This window comes from Crocodylus siamensis, chromosome 2 (genome assembly GCF_052110815.1).
Source record: "Crocodylus siamensis isolate JL-2025a chromosome 2, ASM5211081v1, whole genome shotgun sequence".
NCBI classification, from domain to species: Eukaryota; Metazoa; Chordata; order Crocodylia; family Crocodylidae; genus Crocodylus; species Crocodylus siamensis.
Window position 1 is genome coordinate 127284266 of NC_143396.1, and position 24917 is coordinate 127309182.

Consider the following 24917-nt stretch of genomic DNA (forward strand, 5'->3'; position numbering starts at 1 on the left):
TGTTCTGTTCTATGTCTAACACAGGAGGTATGTAGTCCCACTAAGGGAGATGCCTTACTTGACTTGGTGCTGGCCACAGGGAAGGACTTGGTGGGGGAGCTACAGGTACAAGGTAACCTAGGAGATAGTGACCACTAGTTGATAGGATTCACTATCCGGCGTAAAGTTGGAAAAACAACTAGTAGGGCAGTAGTGCTAGACTTCTGAAAAGCCAACTTCAATGAGCTTAGGAGATTGGTTATGGTGGGACTGAGAGGTAATCTCATCTGTGAGATGGGAGTCCAAGAAGGCTGGGAGTTCCTCAAGGGACTGATCCTACAGGCACAGAGGGACACCATCCCAGTGCATGTGAAGGGAGGCAAAAGAGCCAAAAACCCTTCTTGGCTGAGCAGAGAAATCCAGGAGAGCCTTCAGAGGAAAAAAGATGGCTACAGGCTGTGGAAGCAGGGGGCAGCCACCAAGGAGGAGTATACCTGCTTGGCTCATGCTTGCAGGCAAGCAGTGAGAAGGCCAAAGCAGATACAGAACTCAGGTTGGCAACAAAAATTAAGGATAACAAAGAGTCCTTCTTTAAGTACATAAGGGGCAGGAAGAAGGTACAGGGTAACATAGGGCCACTACAGACTAGGGCAACTTGTAACTGATAGGATGGAAAAAGCAGAGCTCTTAAATAATTTCTTTGCTTCTATTTTCCTGGACATGGATAAAAATGCACCTCCCAGTGAGTCTTTAGTCTGGAGTGAAAGTAATACCAATCCACCAATGGTTAGCACTGACCTAGTGAAGGGGCACTTCAAAGGGTTGGATGTATTTAAGTTAGAAAGCCCCAATGATCTTCACCTAAGGGTACTAAAGGAACTGGCCAATGACATAGCACAACCACTGGCACAACTGTTTGAGCGCTCATGGCACTTGGGACAGGTCCCAGAGGACTGGAAAAGGGTCAATGTAGTCCCTATCTTCAAGAAGGGGAGGAAGAAGGACCAGTGGCCTAATTATAGGCCAGTTAGCCTCACCTCTATTCTTAGCAAGACCTTAGAAAAAAACATAAAGGATCACATTTGCAGTGGGTAACTCAATGGTAAGGGGAAACCAGTGTGGGTTTATAGCAGGAAGATCCTGCCTGACTAACTTGGTCTCTTTTTATGACGAGGTCACAAAGTGCTTAGATGCAGGAGCGGAAGTAGACATTATTTCTCTGGATTTTAAAAAGGCTTTTGACACAGTGTCGCACCCAATTCTTGTGAGCAAACTGAGTAGCCGTGATGTGGATTTTCTCACAGTAAGGTGGGTAAAAAACTGGCTTACGGGATGCACCCAGAGAGTGGTGGTGGATGGGTTGGTTTCTCCCTGGAGGGATGTGGGCAGTGGTGTCCCCCAAGTCTCTGTCGTGGGACCAGTGCTGTTTAATACCTTCATCAGCGATTTGGATGAAGGTGGAAAGCACCTTGTCCAATTTCGCTGATGACACCAAACTATGGGGTATAGTAAACACAGTGGAGGGCAGGGAGCAAATTGAGGCAGATTTGGATAGACTGGGAAAGTGGGAGGATCAGAATAGGATGTAACTCAACAAGGATAAATGCAAGATGCTGCACCTGGGGAGAAAGAATCTCCAACACACTTATAGACTGTGGGGTACCATTCTGAGTGCCACAACAGTGGAAAGAGATCTCGTAGTCCTGGTTGATGCAAAAATGAACATGAGTTGCCACTGCAATGAGGCAATAAGCAAAGCTAACCACACTCTTCCTTGCATCAGCAGGTCTGGGAAGTGATAATTCCCCTCTATGCGGCATTGGTGAGGCCACAGTTGGAGTACTGCATCCAGTTTTGGGCACCGCACTTCAAGAGGGATGTGGATAACCTTGAGAGGGTTCAAAGGAGGGCTACTCATATGGTTGAGAGCCTGCAGGTAAGATCCTGTGAAGACAGACTGAGGGACCTGAATGTCTTCATCTTCCACAAGGGAAGGCTGAGAGGCAATCTTGTGGGTGCCTACAGTCTCATCAGGGGGATCAGCAGGGAATAGGGGACACTCTGTTTACTAGAGCACCCCTTGGGGTTACCAGAAATAATGGCCACAGACTGAAGGAGAATAGATTTAGATTGAACATAAGGGAGAAATTCTTTATGGTAAGGGTTGCCAAAATATGAAATGGGCTTCCAAGGGAGATGGTGCTTTCCCCTACCTTGGAGGTGTTCAAGAAGAGATTAGACAGGCATCTGGCTGGGGTTACTTTACCCCAGCACTTTTTCTTGCCTAGAGCAGGGGCTCAGACCTGATGATCTACCAGGTCCCTTCTGACCCTGGAAATCTATGAAATCTATGTTTAGTGCAAATTAAACCAGGTTGAAAATGGCTGAAACCAGTTTGAGATAAGCCTGGTTGAATGTAGTATCAGACTTAACTGATTTGGCTCAAACTGGTTTATGCAATGTCTGTCCCAGACCCCTTGCTGGTTTAAGTTAAACCAGACTCCCCCAGCATCCCAGCATGCTGTCTGGACTGGGCTCTCTGCTCCACAACAGAGCTGGCCCCTTCACTCTGCTCCCTGGCTAGAGCTCTGGCAGAGACTGCAGGCATCTGCCTGGCTTCCCCCTGCTCCCCCGCCCCTCCCCTCACCATTTCCTGCTAAGTAAGGATTCCTTCATCCCCTCTGCCTTACACAGACACCTTTCAGCATTAGCTAGCAAACTATATGCTGGCTACGGGTCCTGTGGCAGACAGGACAAAGGCAGAATCAAAGGGTAGTTGGTAATGTCCCTCTGTTGTTTTCTTAATGGGGTGATAAACACTGTGTTATCAATTTCCTGCTGAGCTGGTCAGGAGAGGGGGGCACCCCTCCCTAATCAGAGCATCTTGCCAGGGCCTGGCCACATGCCCCTCTGTGCAGTATTGTCGAAGGGAAGGGAGGGCTGCTCTAGCATCCCCTGGCTTTTAGTCTGAGCCACTGCAGGCATGTGTCTGCATTTTTGAGATGTCTGTATGGTTACGAACTGATTCAGCATAGCCAGGTTGGACTAACCTGCAAAGATTGAATCAATTCAAACTCAGGCTTTTTGAATCACTGTCTCTAGCCATGAAGTTTAGACATTTTATCTGAATTGCTCACTTTAGAGTATTGTTCTTGTTCTTTTCTTTTGGGCAAGATAGCAAAATCCTTACACACTTTGCTGAGCTGTTGCATAATGTGTTGTGCCACTGAGATCACTGCTGTGAGTAATTACTAATCAGCTGGAGTAAGAGCTCACCATCTGGCCCTCCATGAGTAAGGCTCTGTGTACAGCACTTAGATCCATTCAATTCAGAATTAAACATATTCCATCTACTGCTTAGACATGTAGGGCCATAGCCTCAGCTATTGTAAATAAAAGTGGCTCCATTGATTTAATTGGCACTATGATGATTTGCACCAGCTGATCTGTGTTGTCCTATGCACAAGGACTGAAATCTCTATTTTTCCACAAGCTGCCATAAAAATGCCTGCGTTTCACAGCACTCAGTATTGCATTAAGTAGCATTAGTCTATTTGTAGCAGGAAGCATTAATACAACACCCCCAATTGTGTGTTAGTCAATGGAAATGTGAATGTTCTATGTCAATTTTAATAACTTATTGATGCAGGGACATTTTTATTTTTACTGCGTTCTGTCAGCCTAAGTCAGAAAAGGGTTGTTTAAAACCAATTTACTGGGTGTTTTCCATATTCTTTAATGGACTGTCTGCCATTCTCAGAGCTGGGTGCCAGTGTGCTCTAAACATAGGTTCAGATTATGTTGCACTTACACACAATGATTAAAACCTTACACTGTGAATCATCCCACCAAAATCAGCAGGTCCATTTTTGGTGTAAGGCACTATTCAAAGCAAGAAAGGGTGGTGAAATCTGGGTCACAGTTTGTACAGGAGGAAATATGGGTAATCCATTCCAATCACTATTGCTTTCCAGCACCTGGACTTTTAAAAGTACCTAAAGGCCACAAGGCATTTGTCTCTGGAAGTTAAAAAAAATGTAGCAAGCCACGTACTGGGCTGTAAATACCAAAGTCAGGAATCAGAGAAATAAAAACAAAGTTTGAGCTGGATGCTGTACCCTCAGCTTCTTCATGGGGAGGGCAGCAAAGTGTGAGTGAAGAGCTCTTGTACCTAGGAAAGAGAGGGCTGTAGGAACCACAGTTTGGCAGCATGGTCCTACTGTCATTAAAGGGCAGAGGGTATCTTCTGCACAAAAAACAGGGATGAGGCTGTGTGGGGTGGAAATCAGTTGAAGCTTTGTTGCTTTTGCTCTACAGAACACAGAGCTCCCAGTGAAAATGTGTGTGTTGCTCACAGGTGACTTGAAGACTCGGAGCAAACAGAAGATGCATGACATGTCCCTCCAAAGAAAGGGGCTGGGCTCTATCTGATTCTGTATGATCTTCGCAGCAGATATACTGGCTGTATGAGCCATAACCCCCCTTCCTATGCCTGTACAATGACAGATTCCTTTCTCCTCCAACCCTGCCAATGGCAAGTCTCAATTTGTGGGGTATGGCATAGGTTCTTCTTTCTTTACACCATGAGCTCTGTGTGTCCAGGATCACTTTTTCTTCCATGTGTGCAATGCCTGGCACTAAGGGGCCCAGATTAGCTTCCCTAGGCATTTCCACAATACAAATAATACCATATCTAGATTAAAGTAGCATGTTGGCTTATGTTATCCCTCCAAAGCTGTCAAGTCCACCCAAAGGGAAGCATTGTCAGTGAAACTATATCTATTCCACAAAAGATATGAGGACATGTGAAACCTTCTCTGACATGGGGGCAGGGGAGTATGGACTCACAGCATCTGTGATACAGAGACTTGTTAAATATTTTAACAGGTTCAGTGATGCCATCCATACAGTAGCTGCAGTCTCGTCACAACTCAGCACTGGGTGGCTCCGTTACTGCTGCAAGTAACTGCTGCCAGTCCCTTGCTTTAACACACAGAACCTGCTGAGATCCTTTAAAAAAGGCTTGGGATAACAGCAGCTATGATTAATTTATGTGTGGGCGTGTGAAATCTCTCTACCAATGAGCAGCTCACATCAGAATCTCTAAGTAAGAGCTTTTGTAAGACCATAGCTGTGTCCTCCCTCCTCCCTTACACACACACACCAGCTAATTTTACTCACACAAAACTCAAAAGGTCTAACACTGAAAAAGGTCCTAACCCTTTGAGCATCTGGCTTTTTGCTTGAACTTTTAAAATTTCCTAACCTACTGCAGAGGTCCTATGCACAATCCTAATACTTAAAATGTTAAGGCTAGATTCTGGTACTCCTTGGTCATGGTGAACTGCACTGTGCTCTCCTTATTTCAGTGGGGCAATTTGTGGAGGAAAGCACTATTCAGCATGAGTAATGAGACTGTAATCTGGTGTAACAGGAGGAAAAAACAGAAAATACCTCCACTGGGTGTGAGAAACCTTCCCAGGCTTCTCCTTGCTGACTGATCATAGAGAGTAATAATCCTTGAAGAGAATCCTGTCTGTCTTGTCTGATTTATCTAAATTGCCTGTCCAAAGGTGAGGGATAAGAATTTGAACAGAAGGAGAATAAAGAAGAAATCCCACTGATAAATTTACTGGACCCTCATTCTTCTCCTTCAGATACCCTTTATAGAAAGACTCTTCATACAAAGCTTTTCTGTATCAATCTGCTTATTAATGGTCTCAACATCACTTCATCTTCTTGAACTAGATCCCAGGAAATGGCTCCTGTTAGTCTTCATTCAAACACTGGTGCAGAGACAGTTGGCTAGATCCTCAGCTCGTGTAAACCAGCACAACTTCACTGATGTCACTGCACTACAGGTTTACACTGACTGAGGGATCATATCCCTTGTCCTTCCACATTAGCTATAGAAGTCCCATGTCCATGTTTGAAACTATATAATAAGAGTTTTAGTTTAGATAACATGAATACATAGCCTAGACTGCTTGTCATAAAATGCAAAAACGAAATAGCTTCCACATTTTTAACTGCTTTCTCAGTCATCCCGGCCTTTTTTTTTTTTTGTCTGCCTGAAAGCAATAAAATAAATAAATCTGTTTTCTATCACAAATTTGTTTTTCAGAGACATTTGTTCCTGCTAGCAAATTGCTCTTTTTGCAAAGCAGTAGAACATGTTAGACAAGGTGCACAAAGTTATTAAAAAGACCTTTGGATAAGAATATTGATCTCTTAGTGCCATGCAGCCAATAGATACTACTAATCATCTGCACAATTAAAACTCTGCCATGCATGGTTAGGAATTAACTCAGCACCTAAATGCAGGTGCAGGATTATTATGAAAATAAATTACCCAGAACCAAAATATAATATACTACATAGCATGCTTTTGGAGAAAAGATAGAAACTTACTGCTTAGAATCTTCTTGCTCTTTTAATCTTGGGTTCCAGATTTCTTCACCAGTAGAAAATCTCATAATTATGTGTTGCCCTCTGTAACCCTAAAGAGAGAGAGAAGTCTGTTGTTACATATGCGTGTTAAAATGCTCTGGAACTGACTCCTCCCACAGAAAGACAATTACATTGTTCTCTTCCTCTAAGCAAAAGTTATAGTGGAGTCTCTCTCAAATAAGTTGTAATAAATATTTAAATGTGGTGAAACCCCACAAGAGTATCATTAGCCATGGAAATATTATTGCAGGTTTTTGTTCCACTGATGGAAAATGGAAGTAAAAGGTACTGGTTTTAAATTTAGTATAATGCTTTCTAATTCTGAGCGGGAAGAGTCAGTGTAGAAAACATTTTGTTTTCGTACACCAGTATGCTTTATATGCTTGTGCTACAAATGTAATTGGTTTCCCATTAGTGAAATAGGTCTGTAACTTTAGCTAGACTGTATTGTCCGCTGCATAGTTTAAGATCAGCTGATAGTTCTAAGGCCATGAGAGCACTGTGGTCAAAGTGTACATTTAGATGCAGGCCAAATCATTATTAAAGCAATTCTCTGCCACGCTGCACAGCAGCAAAGAACAAGAGGCAATCTGAAAGTGTGCTGCCCATTATGGGTGACCTTCAGTAAACAAGTGGCAGCTGTATTAAATATCAAAGCCATGTTTCGCACTCATTGTTATTATTTCTCTTACAGAACTGCCACCTCACATGTGATTATTGAAGAAGACAATCCCTACCCCAAAAGAGCATATAATCAAGGTAGATATTTGTTTATAGCTTTTGCTCCATCCAGATAAACCAGCACTGGAATGCTGCAAATAAATAAGTCTTAAAGTCAAGAATAGGTTTACACCTCCCCCCCAAAAATAAATAAACCCAAAACATTTCTGGGTACAAGACTTAAACTCTAGCTGGAATCTACCAAACTTAAGGTGTCCCATTTTGCTTCTGGGTGTCATACGGGGTCCCACCCATCTCCCTCCTACACACCAACAATTTCAACACATCAGTTACTTCACAAAATGAGCTATTATTTGATCTTAATGACATGCCAAAACAACTCCTACCACACCAGAACACTTTTGTTAGTAAAAGAATCAGCTGTTTTCCACCCATCAACCCACAAACAATTGAATAATGTACCCTGCCTTCTCCCTGATTTTAGAATAACTACCTCTCAACATCTGTACTAGTCAGGGAGAATTGTTTTTTCTGACACTTGCATTTTTACCCTTTATTCACACTTTCTCTGCTAAACTCTCTGAAATTCAGTGCCCTCAATATATACATCCCACAGGTCTCAACACAGTTTTTAGTCCTGCTGTTCCTGGGAGACTTCCAATAGGTAAATGTCATTGGATACCTCCAGAGGAACTCTGGAAGCCGAGGGTCAAATTTCCACTACTCTCTGGGAAACCCCCATAATTTGTCAAGGGGTTACCCCCATAATTTGTCACGACTCACCTGGCACTTGCATCATTTCTATAGTATGTTTGCAACACAAAACACTAATCAAACTACAAAAGTGAGGGTTCATTCAGCTTTCTCCCTATAGTAAGCTGCAAGCAGCTGAAACCCAATATGGCTCCCTGAGCCACAAAGAGAAGTTGAAACCTACTGGATCCTCAGTTTCCAGAGATAGGTCTTTTAGCTTAAACAGTAAATATTTTTGTTTTAAGATCCAGAGAAGTTATGTTCAATCCCTGCTATCAACAAATCCAATTCTACATACAATTTCTGAACAGGCTTTTCAGGAAGCTTCAGCCACTTCATTCATTCTCTTTCTGCCATACAGTGTGTGAAATCGCATATTCTATCCAACCCCAAGGCAAAGATCCTTATAACATAGAACAAGTGAGTATGGTTTCCTCTGAGGTGCCATGCTTCATATAATGCCCATTTCCAACAAACAACCTCATGCATGCAGCTCTGAGATACAGGCTGTTCCAAAATTGTTCTGAGCCATTATTTATCATGTTACTTTTCACAATCTGTATTTTGACTGACCTGGAATTTAGCTCAATAGTTATTCTGGATGTGTTCCAAGTAAATTAATAAACCCTCCTTTGCTGCCAATTCTAGAAATGAGCACTTTGCTGAGCTGCTGCAGTTTGAGATGTCTGATTGCCATCCATCTTGGAAAACTGCAGAGTCAATCCCTTTGATTTGATTTCATGTGGGGATCAATACACAGGTGCCATCTCAACTTCATGCACTTGCCAAAAAGGGGGAGCTTAAATCCAAGGCCAGTGAACCTTCTGCAAATGGGAGGGCAATCGTATTCTTAGTGCAATGGCAGCTGTGACTGTAAACTGACCAAAAATTCTGCATTTTAGAGATGACTTTTGTCATTAGCAAATAGCATGTGCCCATCTTGTAGGCTGTTCTTGTTCCATTAAAGAACAATACTTTTGTTACTTACTTCCTTTTGGAATCTAAATCAAGTATTTCTTCTTTACAAAACTAAACCAGGTTTAAGAACAAATCCAGCTACATAGGTGTTTCACATTATGTGGATGGTCATTGTGGACAGAGCTGGGATATGGATGTTTTAAAAACAACAAAAATCTTTGTGCCTCTAATGGTTAAGCTTTTGGGCATATTTTTACTCTGGTTTTCAATGAGATGGGGTATGTCTACCGTGAAAATAGGATATGCACACCCGTTGTCCTTTTATTGCCTCTGACAAATGTTCTGTAGTTTTGTTCTACTCTATTCTCCTCTACAATTTGATTCTACATAGGGAAAGGCCAGGTGAACTCTCTCAAGGACAGGAATGACGTCCTATTTAAGACTGAGGCATGATGGTAAATCAGAACTGTCGCCAATAGAAGAACCTAAAACCCATCTGGGGAAACTGTTATTCATAGTACATCCTCAATATATGTCTTAATGGTGTGTAGTTTTTATACTAATAAATTAGAATTATTACTAAAATTGCATGTACTGAGTCAGTGAGTTTTATGCCAGCTCTAGGGATCCTGCCAACTCCACATTATCTGGTCTTTAAGGGTCTGTGTCAGAACACAGATAAAATCTGGAATCCTAAGCAAACCTCTAAGGCCAGGGCTTGCGCCCTGATTCACTAAAGTACTTAAGCATGCATATAATTTTAATTAGGGAATATTTCCCTGAACTTCAATGCCCTTTGTGGTAGAGGACAAGCTACTCAAATATAATGCTATTATATATCAGAGCCTTTCTCCACACTTGGATGAACGAGGTATGTACATGAAAATGCATTTCATAAGCTAAGCCCCAAAACAGGAAAAACTAACTACTGCAGTGTGTTGTGAGGAATGTCACAAACATGTGCTACTGTTTTATTTATAGTTGGTTTAGATAAGTATCAGATGACAATCAATTATGTGCCATCATATTAGTATTTCAGCTGGAGTGGCAAAAAAAAAGAGCTATGAAAGGCAACTGCCTTGAAAAATGCTGTTATGTCATTTTGCTTTATTGCTTAGCTTAGCTTTAAAAATCCTGTTTGAAAACACTCCATGAAGAGCCGTAAGAAAAGTTACAATGGCGGTACTGGGCTGGGTTCTCCAGGCCTTTTAAACTGGCTGAAGATTTCTTCTGTAGAATTCCCACTGTGTTGTGAGAAGCTCTGCCAGGGCAAGGCTGGCGCATGTAGTTAAGCAGTCTCCTGCACCATCTGCCTCCCCACTCTGTTCTCACTGTATGCAGGAGTGGCGGTACTGAGGAGACATACGGCATAATGGAGCTCTGTGCCCTGCCTGAGTTAGAGAAGACTGCCTGCTACTCTAGCTTCCACTTGGGCTAGGCAGTTTGGCGTCAAGGAGCTGCAGCTGGGTACCTGAATGTACCACTGTCCACTGCATACAGTGAAGAACTGAAATGGAAAAATGTAGAGACAGCCTGTTAAACACACTGTTAATTCTAAAACCAGGAGTACCCAGAGCTAAATAGCAAGGAATGCAGACGGGATAGAAGAAGAATAACTGTATCTCTGCATATGAGGCAAATAGCATTTTTCAAGAAAGGGCTAAGCAGGCACTGATGGGTCTGAAGGTTACTTACAACTTAAATTACCAAATCAACCAATTCTCATTCTTCTGGCTATGAGCTAATCATACCCCAAAATCAGGAGGTATTTTCCCTGTGTTGCAATATTGACACAGATTGCACAAGTTTTCACCCTCCTGTCAAATATCTGGAACTTGCAGTTGTCAAAGTTCAAGTCTGTGGCTGCCATGCCATTTTAGTATGTCAGTATTGACTAAGAGGAGGAAGAGGACAACCTACGCTAACTGCAGCATCCTCATTCCTTTGATAGATTTCCCCTGGCTACAAAATCACAAACCAAGCTGGTCCACTGCTCCATGTTTAATTCGTGGATAAGTTTGTCACTATTCTGGGTAGTTCAAAAATATGACAACAGTAAATCTTGAGCAAAGCCCTTAAAAACTGATATTTAGGAAACCTCTGTTACTTTAGCTCAATAGTTTTTCTCTTTAAGGTTCTAATTCCCAGAGATATGGTTAACTTCTGTAGACTTTTTCTAAGGTTCACCTAACAATTAAATCTTGTCTTTAACACTTTCATGGCAATGTGGAAACAAGCAACCTCTTCCTAGCAGTTGCAGAAAGGAAAAGGTAAATCACAAGGGTTGCTGAAGTACTCTTCTCAGGCAAGGTTAGCACGGAGCAAAAAGAAAAATCCTCTGCATTCAAGACTCTACAGTTTGTCCTTTTCATTTGTTGATTCAAAGGGTATTCTTGTTTTTACATAAATACAGGAACCTGTTCGTTCAATACACATGACTACACTGCAAAGACAAAGGGAATATTTTACTGCTAACTTTTAAGAATGAACATGATTAGGGAGTAAAGATTTCAGAAGTATTTAAATAAGGAGTAGAACTCATAATTGGAATTTCCATACCACAAGAAATCCCTGCATTTTAAATGCATTTTTGTTCTGAATTAGGATGACAACAAACAAGCAAAAAGCTAATACGTCTTGCAAAGCAACTGTTTTTTTTTAAAAAAAAGGTAAGTTTGGATCAGCTGGACTTTTTTGCTTCATTAACATGGATATATTTCATCTTTATTTGCTAGAATGTTACCATTTGTATTACACAATACATTTGAAACTGAAAGTTGATTTTAAGTGAAGATACATCCTCAGCTTCTCTTTAGCTAAAATGGAATGTTTCAAGCTCACTGAAACACTTTGTTTTGGCTTTTTTCCCAAAATGAAATCTTGTCAAAATATGTGTGTGTCCATGAAAAATACAAATTTGGGGGGAAATGACATGTTTCCAATGGAGAGCATTTTTGACCACCTCCAGTAAGCAGCCAAAATCCCATTATTAGAAATGACTCAGACAGGGAAGAGTTTAAGTATATTTGAAAGTCAATGGGATTTAGACTCCTAAGTAACTATGTCACATCTGAAATGGGATTTAAGCTCCTAAGAAACTTAGGTGCTTTTGAAAATTTTATCACAGATCAAATACATATAATGTACTATGCTAATACTGGCCATTGCTTTGCATTCCCTGGACTGGTAGTGCCCTTGTTCCTCCTGCTCTCGTCCTGTGCCCATTGTAGGTTTGTAGTAAAAATACTAAGTTTCTTATGGAATGTAAGATAGTGCTTTGTAGCTAGGGTGTGGATGGGTGGGAAACCAGTGGATGTTCTTGTGGACCCAATTCGGGTAGCTGTTTATTAGACAGCTTCCTGTGGGCTCAGGAGAATGGACTCAAAAGCCCACATGGTCCCTTGCCATGCGATGGTCCCAATCTATAATCACATAAATGGCTTACATTTTAGCTGAGTACCAAGAATTTGCAATTTCCTAACTTACTGTCATCTGTCAGTCTCCAGACTACAAAAAAAATCTATAACTGCAGTTTTCACAATGAATTTTAAAAGCTGCTGAAATTGTCAGTTATTCAGTGGGGAATCTGTATTAAACCTCAGTAGTTCACCCGGACGTCACCTTGCTTCACTAATCCAGACCTCCTTCCTCAAAGAAGAAAAGCCAATTTCCTTCCTCCAGTAATGACTGGAATGTATTTTTACCATGTAAAACAGGACAAGTACATTCTGCCATCAAGTCCACATTTCCTGAAAGACTTCTATGAGTGAAGCATCTTACAACTTTAAATCATGAACAGAAGTGGATGCATAAGCAATATATTGCAAACACACACTCAAAAACCAAGCCAAAGTGCCACGGGATTTATAATTCCACTATAAGAGAACTGGCTTGGTTCTATTTCGCAATGCAGCCTCAAAGTGGACACAAATCCAACTTTTTTAGGACACTTACCCTTCTAAAAGAACCAATTTCCTGGAATAAAATACATATGCTTAGTATTTCCAAAATTAAAACATACAGGGGAAAAAAGCATACAAATAAGTACTACCTACCAGAATTGTTGAAGGAAAGAGATTTCTTTATAAGGTGGAGCATCGTGCTTGCAAGTCTTTGTTTCTGTTCATATGGAAACCTGCCTGCAAATGACAGCATGTTTTTTATTTAACGAGGATTGGCTAGAATGTGTGCTGGCACGGCTGTGTAAGCAAACGGAGTCAGAAAAGAAGTGATCGCCACTATGCCAAAATAGATGTTTTCCCTTTTTTAATACAGTTTTTCTGCAGCATGTAAAATTATACCATTTCCAAAGCAAACTCATGACAGCTTAAGTCAGAGAAAAAACAGCTAAATAGCTGCTCCCTTTTCAATTCCGTTCAAGAATTCATCTGTTCTTTGGTCTGCCTGCTTTTTAAACTACCAGCAAAAACTATGACCTTTTTCTATGGCCTGTAAAAAAAACACATATTCTCATATTTGTATTCATTCTCAGGGGGGTGCTTGCTGGGACTGTGCTGCATTTTATTGATTACAAGGACAACCATTTAGAGCTCTTCCTTGCATTTGTGAGCACTTATTCCTGCAATTAGTCCCATTAGTTTCAGTAGCACTGCCTGAATAACTGCTCAGCTAATGAGTAAATGTGAATAAGGGTGAGTAAGGGCTCCACAGTCTGGATCCTAGATTTTATCAATGTGTCAGTATTTCCGAGGGTAACATTGTGGAGAACAGAGGGAAGAGCTGTATTATTTATTATGATGATATGTACCTCAGTTAACCTGTTTGATGGTATTCTGCCTACCTAACGCTGTTGAGAAGAGCAAGCAGAGAATGAAATAATGGCCAAAGATGACCCTAGGGAAAATACTTCAAGGATCCTTAAGAGAACAGTGAGAATGTTATTTATTGGAAAGCACCTATGAGCCTAGCTGAAACCAGGTTTACAGGCTTATTTTTCCTGGACTGGGGGCTTAAGATCAAAAAGGACACTGAACATTAAAAAATCCTGCCGCGACAGGAGAGGGGAAGGGCTAGTGGTCAGCAGCTGCTTTGAAACAGATGCTATGGAAGAAGGAATGAAACAACAGCATGCAGCCAGCCCAAAACTAGAAAGGATAAGGTATAGATAAAGCTGGGGCTTGTAGGCCTTTTGTCTTTGAACCCCTTTCTTTGCCTGCTGCGTACCTCTGTGTAAATAAAACCCACTTTGCTTTGAAAGATGCATTTCACATCAATCTAAAGTGAATTCTCTTGCAGGGACCAAACCCAGCGGGATCTGCTTGTAGACCCATAAGAGCAAAACAAGGGACCTGCCTGAATCTATGGACAGGTGTTATATTTGAAGCAAGGATGCAGATGTACATATCTGATGAATAGTTGGAAAAAAATGTTTTGCAAGCTTTCCGGTGCAATCACCCTTCTTTCTTTCATTGCTCATGCCTGGACTCACAGACCCCTGCCCTTGTTTATTTACTTTGTTGCGATACATACTTGTTAAAAAGATCATGGACTAGACTGTACGGGCAGGCCATAAGCCCAGACCTTTGGGCCAACCTGTAGGGTTTTTACTGCCTCCCATTTGTCACCCACCTCGTAAGAAATATTTCTAAAAGTCTTTCTTTCTTTCCTTCTTTCTTCCAAAAACTTGCAAAAAACTTTTTTCCAACTACTTAGTTGGTCTTATAAAAGATACCCAAAGAACCTTGGGTGCCTGTGTCCTTAGACCAACACAGCTACAACCAAAACCCCAGTATACCTGATGAAGCACTTAAAAATGTATGATCCACTTTAAAAATGGTCCTTGAGAAAACAGGAGCATCTCTGAAGCATTTCATTGTGAAACACTTCACGTAATGTTTGCATACTGCCCCAAAGAGTGGTTGATTGGTTGGACCCCACCCCTGAGAGAGGTGAAGGAAGCCAAGCCTGTCAGCTAAGTGGTGTCTCAAAGGAATCACATGGACCACTGAAGTGCAGCTTCCCCTCATCCTGTAACCATGACAAATGTGGGAGACATAAAAGGAACTCTTCTTGACAATCTGGGATGATACAGAAATTCAGGTAGTGATTCATCTGCTGGCTGTCTTGTCTCTCATAGTAGATACTATTTGCTTTAGGGAAGGGTGGAAGAAATCTTGGAGCAGACAATTACAAAATAACGGAAGATTTCTTCCTAACCCATCTCAGTTAGGGGTTATTCCCTGGACAATAATATTCTGTATCCTTTCTAATATCAATAAGTAAATACATAAATAAGCCAGCCCAAAGTTGCCCCATCCAGTGTGATGGTAGATATTCCATTTTTATTTTAAATCCTCTTGTAAATGTTTCCCAGGACCACCCCTAGCACCGAGATAGAATATTTGCCATCCTCTGCCCCTGCAGCATAGCCTCAAAATTGAATCAACAAGAGTCTACAGGCAACCCCCTCTTAGTGCTCTTAATTGGTTCCTGAAAAACTGAACGTTAAGTGAAACCAAAAGTATTTGATGACCCAAGATGGCAACCGCAATTGTTTTTCATGACCCAAAATGGTGACTGCAAGCATTATGCTTGCCGAGCGCTATGTGAAATCAGGTATCAATTTAAAATGAGCATTATAGTGAAATACCGCTAAGCAAAACTGCGTTAAGCAGGGGTTGCCTGTATTTTTATTAGAAGCTCAACTATTTCAGCCTAAAGCTCCCACACAACTCATGGTTTCTATCATCTGCTCCTATTGGCTTGTAATTTTTCCAATTTAGCTCTGTTCTAGCACCTTTTAATTTTTTTTATTCTTAAGTTACACTCTAAACATTGAGATGACAGGCGCAATAGAATACCTTTTCTTAAAAGAGAGAAGGGGAGGGAGGAATGTGCAAACCAACAAATAATCATGAAATTTGGACAATCACATCCAATGTATTAAGAACACATAACTCTTCCTCATGTTGCTAGCTAGATCTTTCTGAGAAGCGTGTAAATAGATGTCTATCCTACCTTTTTTCATTAAAGTTAAGTCCATGGTGAAGCATTAGTGCCAATACACCAGGTGGGTAAATTTGCTTTATCCATCCTTGCCAGAATGCACAAGCCAATAGTGGAAGAGTCTGACTAGAACATCCCTTAAGCTTCTTTATGGGCTAACCAGACCTTCAGTTCAGTTGTCCAGGAAAAAAGCAGGACAAGGCAGATAGATAAAAATATATAAGCAGTACATGGACTATGTACATGATGTCTTCCTCACTCCACAATCTCACCAGCCAGAGTATTTAAGCCAGTGAGGAGAGCAGCAATTTAGTGCTGTGACAGGCCATCAGTAAATAACTACCCAGGAGCAAAAAGGAAGTGGGGGTAAATGGTGATACCAAAGATTCTCAATAAGTCACAGTGCCTCCTAGGACTACTTCTGGAGTAATGTAACTTATACATGGTCCCTTGTGTTGATATGTGCCTGATATCAAGATGTAGCTCGGAGATGCAACTGAAAGCAGCAGCAGCTGTGTTACATGCAATATTCCAGCAACTATAAGCAACTCTTTTGTTCAGGAAATAGCTTACTTAAACTGAAATAGTAATAATAAAAAGGTAAAAATAGGAAGGCAGAGGGAAGAGAAGATTAAAGAAATAGAAGTTCTTCCCCCGCTTGATTTTTTGTATCTATGTCCTAACCCTTAAAAATTAGTTATCATTTATAATCAATTCCATGCATAAAGTAATATTTAAATTAGACAGTAATCTAAGCTAGCAAGCAGTTTGCTAGCTGAAGAGTCATACATTTATCCATTATCACAGGGCTAAAAATAGAAACCTTCTGAGAAGCTGTTAGAACTGCACTATATGGCATATTCCAGTAAAAGCAAGCTTTGGATAAAAGAGCAAAATGGTAAGGCTCTAAAGAGAGCAGATGCTTAATTAACACGAGCCTATCCTGGTATGTGTAGTGGCCCAAATTGTGCCAGTCTTACCCACAATTCGTAACTCAATGCTCTGTAAGTACCCTCATGGTCTGGATCCATGAGGCTGCCCTAATCTAACTTTGCACTTACATAAGCAAGGAGCAGACATACAATGTAAATCCCTACACTGAGGACACATCTACACATGCAAATAAATCAGGAGCAATTTATTTTTAAGTAAACTCCCCCAGGCACATGTGTACATGTGCAGGGATGCAGGAGAAGATTTGCTGCTCCTAGCAGCAGAGTGCTCCCACTCCTGTCAGCCCTGCAATGGGCCCCTGCAGCAGCCAGGTGGAGCTGTAGGCTCCCCCTGGGTACTAGCCCAGGGGCCAGGAGACAGCTGTCTCCTGGAGGGTGCTGGGACATTGCTCCCTGATGTCAGGGCAGGCTCTACCACCAGAGCGGACACAACATCCCCCTACCTCAGTAGCAGGGAGCTCCCAGCCCCTCCTCCATGACTGTGGGGCCTGGGCTGGGAGAAGCTTATCTCCCAGCCTGAGCCCTACGGTCACAGGAGCCAGGCTGGAAGTTCCTTCTCTCCCAACACCAGCTCCGCATTCACAGGGCTAACACTGGGAGATCCCCAGCCCCCCGACGGCATGGCTCACTGGTAAATCATGAGCTAATAATGACTGGTAAATAATGACTAATGAACCCCTGGCACTTCCTCCCACTCACGGCATTGGCCTTGCAATCATGAAGCAGGGCCTGGGAGCTCCCTGCTGCTGCGGAGGGAGGACATTATGCCCAACTGCGCTTCTGTGGCAGAGCCTACTCCAACAGTAGGCAGTTCCCAGGGGCAGGGAGCAATCTCCTACCCCTCTTGCCCAGCTGACCAGGAGCACATTTGCTCCCACTCAGGCATCTACATGTGAGCCAGTGCACACTAAGTAATCTTGATTAAATCTACTACTTGCATTTGCAGGTAGCAAATTTCTTCACAATTAGAGCCAATTACTGCACAGTAAGCATCTACACATAGATGCTTACTGTGCAGTAATTAGCTCTACTGCATAGTAAACTGTTTCATGTAGACTCACCAGTGTTAACATACTCAAATCTGATGTTGCTCTGAGAGAAAAACTGCTGTAAAAATACACTGGTATAAGTCAGCATGGTGGTCACCCACCCACTGACAGTGCAGCAGCCACCTGCGGGAGCTCCCCACTTGCCACAGCCATGCTCCCACCACCAACAGTGCTGCCTCCTGCATGAGCTCACCGTGCCCCCCCAGCCTCTGGGGGAATGCAATGTTCATGTTATCAACCTTTTTATACTTAAGGCGCCCCTCAAAAATGCCAGCTTTTAGTTTTCTCTAATTTTTTTGACTACAGAAAAATAATTCCAGCAATTTTTCTGCTGCAAAGAACTCAAATACTTCAATAGGCCAGAATGTTTTTAATGTTATGGATTCTCTGGATTTATCTTGTGAATCATGTTTGTACATCTACCAAAGTTAACATTGCATGGGCCCATGACACTTTTGAAAGGATTCCAAGGCACCCAAGGGTGCTACAGCACCCTGGTTAAGAATCACGTGTCTAGTGATATTTGCAGTAGCCATATGCTCAAAGCAAACAGGTCATTGCCCATATTTACTCATGTATAAAATGGCCATGAATATAAGATGGCCTCCCCAATATTTAGTCTATATATGGAAAATGTAAAAATGTTATATAATATTCCAGGTATAGAGTCTAATTATTGGAGGTTTGTCTTGTGTTTGTCCCCCTCTCACTGTTACAGCAGAGGAAATAAATCTGGGAGGGCCAGGTAGCCCCTAACCCCTACCTCCTCCACGAACGTCCTCTTCCTGCAGCCCCTTCCCCCCGCCCAACACACCTTCCCTTACTGTCAGACCATGTTCTCTCTGAGCACATGGAAGTAAGAAACACATCTGAAAAAAAATAATTTGAAAGAAACATAGTTGTAGCAATTTACATACAGTGCCTATAGACTTAGATCACACACAAGTAATACTCTATAAACACATTTTTAAGTAGCACTTCTGTATTTATTTGTATATAGTACAAACTATGCATGCTCTTAGTCCAGAGCCAATAAGCTCATGATTTACCATACAGTTAACTGGGCTGGGCCCCAGCTGAGTCAATAGGATTTCAAGCCATGGTGAACCCACTGCCTAGCACTGCTCAGTATGTGTGTGTACCCCACACAAAAGATCCATGGACTAATGAGCCCCTGGCACTTCCTCCCACTCATAACTGGAAGTTGGGGTTCTTGTTATGAGTTCTGGGATCTTCCAAAATTTATATGCAGATTAAGTATAAGACAACCTGGTCCAGCTTCATCTCATGGAGGGTGGGGCTACACTAACCATATGTGACAGGCTGAGAGAGGGGGCAACAGAGGGGTTCTAGGTAAACTGTTTGGGGACCCATTTGTGATGTTTGCCAGACACTTAAGTAGGAGTACACCGATAAAGATTTTCTTGGCTGATATGCAGCCCAGCAGCTTGGAGAGCAGCCTCCTGCTGGTAAGTCTTCAGGGGGGAAGTGGCATGGGGGTGCAGATTGAGGCCCCCCCATTGAGAGAGGAAGTAGGGCAGGGGCAAATGTTGCCCAGCCAGGGTGGTGAATGTGACCCCAGAGCCTCAGGCAGCAAATCCAAGGGGCGTAGGTTGGTGGGGAGGGAAGTCAGCTCCCTCCCACTGCATGGGGTCAGGGTTTGCATCAGCCTCTTCCTGTTGGGGTGAGGGGGGCTCGGCTGGGGCTGCACTTAGGGTGATTGGGGGTTGGGGTGGGTGGCAACAGAACTGGGAGATGTAGCTATGGGGTGGGCTACAGCCACCCCAAAATTTCCCATTGCCACCCCATAGGCACCCCTCCCAGCACCACCACTGCCTGCCCCACCCCTGCCCATCCTAAGCACAGCCCCCCTGCCAGAAAGAGGATGGCACAGCCCCTGGCCCCAAGCCCACAGTGGGCAGACCACACACAAATCAATGGGACACATGCCTCCCCTGGGAATGCACACAGCAGCACAGAGCTGCCCCCTCCCCACCCCTGGATGAGCTGCCCGTGGCTCCCAGGTTGCATTCACCACCCTGGCTGGGCAGCGCCTGCCCTTGTGCCTGCCCCACTCCCTCCCTCACTGTGGGGGCCTCAACCTTCCCCCACCCCTAGGCCCCTTCTTTTCTCTCCCTCCTGCCCCTTCTCCTCCAGACTTACTGGCAGGATGCCTTTTTCTAAACTGCTAGGCTGCAGCTGTGCACATGTACATGGCATTTATCAGTGACATTATCAGCTACACCAGTCAAAAAAAGATGATTGCCAATAATGTTAATTTACCTTTTTTTTCCATAGCTTGTAGAATCGGAAGGGACCATAAAGAATCATCGTGTCCGACCCCATGCCCCAGGCAGGAAAGAGTGCTGAGGTTATATACCCCCAGCCAGGTGTCTATCTATCCTCTTCTTGAAGACGTCCAAGTTAGGTGAGAATACCACCTTCCTTTGCAGACCATTCCAGATTCTGCCCACCCTTACTGTGAAAAATTTCTTCCTAATGTCTAACCTGAATCTACTCTCCACTAGTTTGTACCCATTTTCCTAGTTACTCCTAGAGGTGCCCTGGTAAATAGCACATCTCCAATTCTCTGTTGTCCTCCCTTGATAAACTTCTAGGTGGCTACAAGGTCACCCCACAGAAGTCTCTTGTGAAGGCTGAAGAGATCCAGATCCCTCAAACTCCCCTTGTAGGGTTTTGCATGGAGGCCACTAATCATATGAGTGGCTCTCCTCTGAACCCTCTCCAGATTCTCCACATCCCTCTTGAAGTGCAGCACCCAAAACTGGACACGGTACTCCAACTGCAGCCTGACCAATGCTGCATAGAGAGGGAGCATCACCTCCCTCGATCTGTTGGTCATGCATCTGCTAATGCACAACAAGGTGTGATTGCCTTTGTTGATGGCTTCGTTACACTGCCAGCTCATGTTCATCTTGGAGTCAACTATGACTCCAAGATCTTTTTCATCTGCTGTGCTGCTGAAGAGGTCATCCCCCAACCTATAGGTGTGCTGGAGATTCCTCCTAATTACATCCTGTTGTGTTCTGCCCATTGATACAACCTGTCCAGATCGGCTTCTCCAACCAGGCTCCACATGCTGTGCATGAATAAACTCTGAAGCTGATTGCTTCAGAGTTAATTGCTCCCAGGCACACAATCAAATGGCGTGCCTGGAAACAAAAAACTCTGAATCAATAAATGCTAATTGCATGTGTAGATGTGCCCAACATAAAGAAAATTACATTTGTTGACTTAATATAGACCTCCCATTTTTGCTAAAAATGGGCTCTTAGTTCTAAAACATGCAGTATGCAGCTACATGAATTCAGGACATTGCTGTGTCATGGGAGATGTATGTGTGCTAGGACAGGAAGAGGTTAACAAAATAGACCTCACTAGAGAAGAGCCACCTGGCAGAAACTTCCTAATTTGATAACTCAAAACCTGAGGACACTCTGGACACAGTTAATTAGGAACAAGCCAAAGGAGGCAGAGCTAACAACTCTCTGGAGGATGAGAAAAGATTGGCTTTAAACTGCTGCTTTCCTCAGAGCAATCAGATTAGGCGCTCTTCCCTGAGCCCCTTGACTGTGGCATATGCATGCACAATCCGTTGTTCCTTAAGGCTAGACCCTGTGACTTGCAAAGAAAAAAAACCTATTATTCATACTCATGAGAATTTGGAAAAATTTGGTTCTCTCAGCCAAATCAAGTTCAGTTTCCTTTGGAAGAATGCCACAGCCTCTCTTTAAAAAAGACTATTGCTGTAGCTGAATTCATAGCCAAACCTCAGAGATTTTTGAGTATGGGGCTGTCAAAAAACCTTAAAATTCTTTATATTTATACACATGTTGTATGTACAGGTAAAACATGCTTATTGAAAAGGGCATCTTTTGGCCAACATGCTCTTTGAAAAGGGCATCAAAACCAGCTTTCCTTCCACAATTCCTCCCCGGCTGATCTCCTTGCTGGTACTTATAATTACTTGATCCCTCTCAGCTGGGAGGTAGCTTATCACCAGAGATCCAGGTTTTCTCTGTTTAAAAATCCCAAATTCTCTGATTAAGAAAAACCCCAAATCCATGTTTTTCCATGACTAAAATGAAAGTCCACTATATATATGCCTCAATCACTATAATAATTTAAATTCTAAATACCTATATTTTTTGATGTTTGATTTTGGTTTTTTTATCATGGAAAATTAGAGCTACCCCTGCCCCCTTCACTCACCAAGATGTGGGTCTAGCTATTGATGTCTACCATGCTGCTTTCTGGCACTGAGCAGCCTTGATATGCTGGTGCCCTGCCCATGCCATTGCCCCTCACTCCTAACGCACAGTGCCCTGGCCCTGCTGGTGCCTCTCACTCTCAACCAACAGCCCCCCTCTCCCCCCTGCTCTGTCAGTGCCCCTCAGTCTCAACCCACTACCCCCACCCCCAGCCCCACAGTATGGGAGGAAGGGGGTGGGTATGTGGGGAACAGGGTGGGTGTGTGAGGAAAGTGGGGTATGGGCACAGGCAACGTGTGAAAAGGAGTGGGGAAGCACAGATAATGGGGTGGAGGGGGCAGTGGGACACAGGCAATGCTTCAGAGTGCACAGGTGATGTATTGACGTGGTGGGAGGGCATATGCCCCCAAGATTTCTGCACCCCCCAGTGGGGAATGGGGCTGCAACTGGGCTAGACCAGAACCAGGCAGGAGCTGCCTCCCCAGCCCAGTGAGACCTGGTGTAGGATGAAGCGCACATCACCATGGAACAAGGTGAGGTGCAGCAGCACTGAGTTGTGCCCCCCGCTGCTGCTGGGTAGGCAGGGGGTGCCTCACCTTTGTAGCCATTGCAGTCATAGTGCACCACTGGGCCATGGAGGCAGCTCCTGCCCAGAGCTGATCCCGCCTGGCTGCAGCTCTGCACCCTGCTGTGGGCACAGAAAACTAGGTGGGTGTGTGCCCCCCTCCTGCCCCATCCTGAAACATCAGCTGGGCCCCCCAACCCCTATAGGCTTATCTGGAAGGAACTGTGGGAGCTGCTCTCCACTGCTGCCTGGCTGCTATGTGCATATGTGTGCGTGCACACATGCACATGGTGCCCCCTGCATCAAAGTCCCCCCAGCCCCACGCAGCCCCTTGCAGCCCTTTGCAGGCTGGAACTCTGCCAGCCTGCAAGGGGAAACCTGCAGTTTCCTGCATTTTTATCCTTTAAAGGAGAAAATCTGCATTCTTCTGCTTTTTTTCACGGCAAATGAAAAAACCCACATCCCTGCTGATCTTTCCTTTAAAGCGCCAGCCACCCCAAGGCTGGTTACTGCACTCCTCACCTACAAAAATAGTGCATTAGATCAAGATAAGTTTGTTTCTTGTATAGCATAAACACTGACCATTAAAGTCCCAAGTCTATTCAATAAGAATTTCTGCTAATATCTAATACTAGTAATATATATATTTATTTGTAAAGGAAGAAAAATGGAAGATAGATTGGGAAAGCAGACTGAGGACTAGAAACAATACCTGAGTAGGAAATCAAGTTAGTGAGCGAGCTTACAGTGAGAACAATGCTGGAAAGTTTCAGCCCAAAGGAGACATTTTTGAAAGAGGCCTGAGCTAGTGAAAACAGTGGATTAGAAAGGAAGCGGTTACATACAGTCCTAACTTTTACAGGCTCTGTAGTCAATGAACACTGCCCTGTACAGCAGGTAGAAAAGGCCAAATCTAGTAGCTACTTCTGCTGAAAAGAGCATGTGCAGTTCACCCAAATCTCAGATCCTTTGTTTAGTTAGTACCCATCAAGGAGATTAGAAGTGGAAAACACTCCTGCAGGAGCAGTCTGAAAGCTAAACCGTTTCCAGTTACCATGTGCCAGCAACACTAAAGAATCTCTGAAATGACAGCTTCCCATTGAAAACATAGGGGTCAGATGTAATGACAACACTGCGGTACCTCTGCTGTATGCGTTATGCTTATATACCAAAGCCTCAGCAAGTACAGCATGAAACAAAACAAACAGAAAGGTGAGAGTGCACAGAAACAGAATGCATCAGTCTCTTTCTAGTTTCTTTCCGTAAACAGATCGGTTCTCAACATTTCTTTTCCCACTGGACTATCAGCCCAGAAAAGCCATAAATCTAATGAGCTGAAATGTATTTATGCTCACAACCATCAGGACCTTATATTTGTTGTCATTTTCCAAAGGAGTGGAAAAAGAAAATAAGAAAGCAAGGCATTAATATGAAGCACAGACAACATCCTGCATGAATGAACCACTGGGAAAAAGTACATTTTATTATTAAATGTCATATTGATTTATTGGGGAGGTCTCAATTTCATCTGAAAGAGAAAGAAAATTGCAAAAGATACTTATCAATTCAAAGCAGCAGAGATGTTCTGAATAGTTAATCACACACTGCTCCTTGGCATTGGTTCACAGAAAGGTATCGTGTCAATCCAAAGTACCATAGCACTGGTAGCAACTGAGATTAGTGAATAATTATTGGGCAGCAAACAGTCCAACAAGGTGCCAGAGACAGGAGTCAGCATTATGTAGAATGGTCCTCATCCAAACTTGACTGGAAGCTACTGTAATTGGACATTTTCCTTGATTTATATACTGACTTTTAAAATGTCACATCTCTAGCAGTAGATCCACAGGTAACACCAGAACATCACGTCTGAAAAGTGCTGGAAAAGATACAAGCTCATTTTCTATTTCTATTATGTACATGTACTCCACATTTACCAGGAAGCAGAAACAAAATCTTAAAGACTGATTACTAAATACGTGTCATTTAAGTGGAGCCAGTCAAAAAACAGGTTTTGTGTATGGAGAAGAATAAAATTATTTCTATCTAAGAAGGTTATTCCAGTAGAAAAAAATGAAGCATAGCCTAGATTTTCTAAAGTGACTGGTAATTTAAGGCATAATATCCTTTCAAGGCATCTCCAGTTGGGTATGAAAAATCACCAGTTACTTGTGAAAGATCATCTGTGCGCTCCCCCAGCCCTTTGTTCTAGCAGCAGGATGTTCATAACTAGGCTCTGAGCTAGATTCTCAGCCTCCTGGATTGACAGAAGCAGGAAATACTGCAAAGATAAAGTTCGTTAGCTTGTGAGTACAGGGCAAGTATGGCTTGTGTAGCTCTTGAGCATTGAGAATAGATGACACTTAGTCCT

The 24917-nt window shown here is 43.0% G+C and overlaps 1 protein-coding gene across 6 annotated transcripts in view; it reads right to left on the reverse strand.

Annotated features, from left to right (window-relative positions):
• Window positions 1-24917, reverse strand: part of CSGALNACT1 (chondroitin sulfate N-acetylgalactosaminyltransferase 1) — a 104275-nt gene that overhangs the window by 47465 nt on the left and 31893 nt on the right. For 5 of the 6 annotated variants that reach the window (XM_090036776.1, XM_090036774.1, XM_090036777.1 and 2 more), the window contains 2 exons: window positions 12837-12920; window positions 6391-6479 (listed from right to left, as the gene is read on the reverse strand). The gene's annotated coding sequence lies outside the window, so the exon portion shown is untranslated. The remainder of the gene's footprint in view (window positions 1-6390; window positions 6480-12836; window positions 12921-24917) is intronic. The other variant, XM_090036778.1, reaches the window with a different exon arrangement.